The following is a 6,000-nucleotide window of genomic DNA, read 5'->3' as shown; positions in this document are numbered from 1 at the left end:
TTTGAACTTACACTGCAGAGATCAGCTCAATAGCCACAGCCTGCCTCTTGAGCCAACAAGCTGCTGTGAGAATGGACCGCTTGCGACCCCTTGTTTCAACAGAGCTCAAGGCTCACTGCACATGCATGTTTCATTCCGTTTGACGCTAGCTACTTTCCTAACCTAACTTTAAATAATTTATCCTGTATAATTTCTCCCTCTCCAAGCGACAACCAGTGCCATGCGCTGGCTGAGACAAATCCCAAACAACTCAAGAGCTTGGGGAGGATCCGAACCATCGTTTGAGCCCCAGGTGTGGGCAAAGAAGATTAGAAGAATTTTAAATTTTGTAAGATGTAGGGGGGCTAGATCTAGAGACTACCTGGCTTGAATGATCCAAATTTTGGACCACTATCTAGCACCTCATTGAGGCACAGGAAATGTCAAGACCACCTGAGTTAACAGGCAGATTTGAGAGTGCTTAGAAGAGTCCATCTTTAAACAAAGCGTTGATCAAGCTTCATTATATATTACACACACACACACACACTCTATAAGTGCTACACACAAGCGTGAATAATCCTGGGCTTACTGATAATTGATATTTGGAAAGCATGGTGACAGATACTGCAACCCCATGCAATATCTTTGGGGGCCATATGGCCATCTACGAATGGTTTCCGTATCACGGTGGCCCCAGGACTGCATGTAGCACCAGGGGCAGAGATACCACAGCTCGGCCAGGAACTAAGACCAGTGGAAGGTGATTAAGGGGACTCGGTCAGCTTGTAAACCCCTCCAGAGAGGCACCACCCCCTGAGGGGGCTTCCATATACTGGTTCAAACTGGCTTTTCCAGAGACAGATAGACAAAAGAAAGAGCTTTGGATAGAAAAAGGCTGGGTTTAAACTGGTTCAGGGCCTTGCTTCTGATCCAGCAAACAGACAGGGCCTTCTGTTCACGGGTGACCCCCCCAATCCTTGTGGAAGGGTTGCAAAGACTTTAGCCTACCAGGGCATTAAGACTAAGGGGTGACTCCTGGTATGTTGAGTGTGTGTTTAAATCTATTGTTTTGATGTTTTCTCTATAATTATTTTACCTTAAGAATAAATGTGCTTGCTTAGAAGGAACCAGGTGGTAACTATACTGTGCATAGCCCCTGGAGAGAAAGCAACCACCTGTGCTGGGCTTTAGGCAGCCTGGTTTGCTAGGGATATCACAGCACAAGGCAGGGAGCTTGGCAGCTTTAAAGCCCTCAGGCTGAAGGGAGTAGGATAAGGGTCCCTGCCCAGAGACATATAATGGCTTAAGACTTGAGGGCAGATACAGGTGCACTTACCCTGAAACTGTGACAAGTGCTTGCAGAGATCCTCTGCTAAAAGCCAATATGTAAGTGCAATGTTAAATTACAGCCTGGTTACTGATGTGCCATCATGCTGTTAGTGGTTGGGCTATTAGGCAAGCAGGCACAGCGGGATTTTTCTTCTATCAGCTCCCCGGGTATAGCTACACTCCGAGACAGGGAACCTGACATTAAATGTAATGCCTGAACTCTAGGAAAGCAGGGCCACCCCAGAGGCAGCTGCCATACTCCTCCCTTCTTCCCATGCCTAGCATTAGAGGGATACAGTTACACATGGGGCATGCAGTCACATTGACACTCGTGCTCTTATCTCGAAGCCAATTCTCCTTCAAGCCTTGCCTTTCATGTTTGCTCTCTTTCCTTTCAGGATCTAAATGACCATCTCCATAAAGCGTTTTGCCATCCTCTTGCTGGTTGCAGCAGCACCAAATGGCACAAAGACTGAAACCATTAATTAATGTAATAGCACAGGATAAAGGTAACCAACTTTGCCAGACATGAAGTACTACTACAAGTGGTGCAATGGTTATTTTTATCCAGCCACATACATTACTTGGCACAAGTCAGTGAAATAGATCTCTCTGCTGTAACATGTCTAACCCCCACTTAAGGCTGTTTTGTCACCCGATTTACATTATTCGGACAGGGTTCCCTTTTCCCCCCTGAAAGATTGCTTTGAAATCATCTCTAAACCATCAGCGTGAGCTTTAAGTTCTGTTAACTCTCAGCTTTGGTGAAGTGTGTGGATAAGAAGCTTTAACATCACTGGTTAGAGAAGGCAGAGGATTAGCCACACACCCAAACACTGCATTAGTGTGAGGGAAGGAAAACTACTGGTGACACTGATACCTCTATCTAGAGTATCTGAGCCAGCTTTCTATTTTAGAGGAAGATGGCACTTGGGATTTGGATCAGCGAGCAACTTTTCTGGAAAAGGTGATTTGTTTCTTTCCAGGGGGGCACGAAGCTAGGTAATCTCAGGCTGTGTGATCTTGTAAGTTAAGCAGGCTCAGGTATAGTCAGCATACAGAGAGAATCTCCAGCGATAGCGCAGTGGAGTGCAAAGATTTATACTAATAATTCAGTAGATGGCGCTCTTCCTTCTGGGTCAATAGGGACCCAATGGCACGGCGTGATTATGTGGAGTTCCTATATTTCAGATGAGACCTAAATAAAATTGAGGTTTTAACCACTTCTGATTAGAGATTATTCTAGATTGAAGTTTGTCCCAAAGAAGATATTACCTCACCTCCCTTGTCTCTATTATAGATTGTGGCATTTTTGAAAAATAACATGGGGTGGGGAGTTTGGTCCCACAGTTCTAAATCAGTTCCAATTTGAGTAATGCATTCTGTGCAGCTAAATTTCCCCAGCAGTTTGGACTGCTTAAGGTATTCTTCGCTGCCCGCCACACTGTAGGGTTGCTTTTCATTATTAAACTGCCACATGCACAATGAGAGAAGACTGCAGTTCTGCCGTAGGTGAAGTCAAACAACGACTGGAGATCTCTTCACTGCTCCTTTATCTCAGCCCGATTTGCTGATGCTTAGGGGGCAGTTCCAGGTAGTGGAAAAGGTGCAAGTGTAGAGTCTTACGGGCGTTACAATGTACCAGTGACACATTTTGCTTTTTAAAATGGAGCTTACAAGCGTATGATTTGTCACACTAAAGAGGGATCGCCGTCCACTTGAACTATTGCACTTCTCCTCTGGCCATTTCGTTACTTAACAAAAATCACTGCAGCAGAACAAAAGGACGAAACAGCTTTCAAGTGTTTACTTTATGGATTTATTAGCAAGCTACTTCACTATTTCGCTGATGTTTGGGGGCCCCTCGTGCTACTCTAGAAAGAGCTCGTTTCCATGTTCTTCCCACACACCAAAACATTTGCAAAAGGATGTTTTGCAGCATGCTTAGTGGTGAGGTCCTGGTCCAGGACGGGGCTAGGTGCTATTACAATACAAACACAAACCACCACCAGCAAATCTGAAACCAAAGAAGCAAGAGCGCAAGCATCTGCATAGAGCGAAAAGGGAGGGTGGAACTGGACATGTGGTGGTGTTGCTCTTGGGTGCACCCAAATGATCCTAAACACAAGCAAAGGAGCAAAGGGACACTTCAATTTTGGGATATACCATTCAGAAAAGGGCTTTAGTTAGGGCTTGTCTACATGGGGAAGTTAACTGGAACAGCTTTTGCAGAATAGCTTCCCATGTAGACACTCGTCTTCCATTATAAAAGTGCCTTTTTCCAGTTTAGCATAATCCACTTCCGAAGTTTGATGAAGCTACATCATAAAAAAGCACTCCTACTGGAAAAAGTGTGTCTACATGGGAGCCATTCTCCAATAGCTATCATGCTTTAAATTCACACCCTACCTTATTCTGGAATAGCTTCTCCACGTAGACAAGTCCTTAGTCAAGATGAAGGCCTTCAAGATAGCAGTGCCCCTTAAATTTAGCATCCTTCTCCTGACTGTCGACTTACCTGGCAGATTCACAGAGGCAACTTGCTCCTTCAAGCATGTTTTTCTTTTTCATCCTTCCATATGGTGTTTAAAGTTCACAGTGTCTGGGAACAACGTTAGGAAGAAGAAACACCACAGTAAGCACAGTTTGTGTGAAATACTGGTGCATTTATTGGTTGGCACTAGATTACAACCTACACTCTCATCAAAACTTGCGTTCACCAGTTTTTAAAAGACAGTGGTGCCCTCCCCCTCACACACCATTCAAATTGAGAGACATCTTTTAAAAAGAGAAAGGAACGGCATTCTCAGATGCAAGGGGCCAGATCATCAACTGATGGAAGCCAATCGACTTCCCTGGACTTCAGCGAAGCGGTGCTGCTTTACGTCAGTTCAGGATCTGGCTCAACCCGTACATGGATTTCTTTAAAAAGTGAATTTAGTAATGGTACCACAGATGAACCTAGAGCAAACTCCTCCATGCCTTGTCTCTGGAAACAGTGAAGGATGAAAGTTCAAAATTATCCAGCTATCTACTAAACCTGTCCAGCCTGGAGAGAACAAGAACAAAAAGGTGTGTCTGAATTATTCACTGGCTTAAACTAAGATCTGGCCCTCGAAGAAAAACATGTTTTCCATTCAACAAACTATACCTTGAACAAAACAAGAAAAGTCACAAATGAGAGAATCCAAACCAAGGGATGAATAAAACAGGGACCTCTGCTGAAATACTAGATTTCGGAAGTGTCCTCACAATCCTCTTATTTTTAAGAACCATTTTGATTTCAGAGAAGATTACAGAAAGAAGTGTCAAGTTTACAAAAAGATCAAAGAAACACACAAAGTAATGGGTTAGGAGCACATCGTGTGGAGGAAAAAAAGCTTAAGGGAGTTAGATGCCCAAATCCCATTGAAATTCACTGAACTGGGTACTTAACTCCCTTCAGCTCCTTTGAAAATACCAGCCTTAGTTTCAGTTCTGACAATCTGGCTTGCTTGGAGGAGGGAAAACTGATTAAACTAATCTGACAATTCCATTTGAAAACTGAATTACTCGTCAGCAGTAACACAACAGCCAACATCGATTTTTCCAGTCAAGAACATCCATTTCTAGCATTAGCAGGAAAGCTTGGGGGCTTACAGCGTGGGTATCGGGCATTACCAATCACACAAACCATTACTGTTCTTGTATCCTGCCCTCCCAGTACATTCCAAGTGACTTAATGTGTCTACTACGTGCAGCTCCCAGAAAGAAACACAGAAACACAAGTGAATAAATGTAACTAATATTTGTAGAGTTATAGTGACCCAGTTTGGTCGTGAGGTATCGAGATTAGGTAAGGAATGATAGCAAGTTGTGCTCATCAGACTTACTGAAGTCAAATTTTACTGTTTTACTATAAAGGATCCCTTGTTGCTGTTTTTTTATACCTATTCAGAGAGAATTTTGATCAGATCTGGGATTCTGTACTCTGTGCTGGGGTACAGATTTTAAGATTTTGCTGATGTGTTTTCGTGACAAGACCAGGCAGAGAATGCAAGGTGGAGCGCCTGTAGATTTTTGGCTTTTTACAAAAGCTAATACAGTATATACTATGACACACAGGAAGCTTAGTAAATACCATCATGTCCAAAGTACAGCTCCAAAGCTCTCGTTCCAGCTAAAGTCACAAAAAGGTCTTTTCACACAAGTGAAAAAACATGCTAACAAATGCACTTCATCTAGTTAAAGTGTTCCCTCCCAGCCCATCTACTCCTCTTCCTTGAGCAGGTAAAGGTATAATGACACTATAGCTACAACATCAGCGTACCTTTATATACCACCTTCCATCAGAGGATCTGAAAGCTCTCTACAAAGGGGGATGAGTTTTTAAACCCATTTTACAGGGGGCAAATGGGGGCACAGGGAGGTGAAATGAGTTGTGTCAAGTCAAAGGGAGTCCTTGGCAAACAGAGTAGAAGCAAGATCTCCTGAATCCCAAATCCTCTGTTGTAACCACTAGATGAGGCTGTCTAGTTAGCAGGAGGGGCCAGCTGAGTTGTGAGGGGAAAATAACTCATGATCTGCAAGAGAATTGCAGAAAGTTGTTAATGTAAATAGCTTTATGCAGAAGTGTTTTTTAAACACAGCCTGCCCCAAAGTTTACTGCAGTGCGAAAGTCCTTCTAAAGGCGTCTCTGCACTGCAACAA

The sequence above is a fragment of the Malaclemys terrapin genome, chromosome 4, assembly GCF_027887155.1.
Source record: "Malaclemys terrapin pileata isolate rMalTer1 chromosome 4, rMalTer1.hap1, whole genome shotgun sequence".
Lineage (NCBI taxonomy): Eukaryota > Metazoa > Chordata > Testudines > Emydidae > Malaclemys > Malaclemys terrapin.
The sequence above is the reverse complement of the archived record's forward strand: the minus strand, read 5'-3'. Positions refer to the sequence as shown.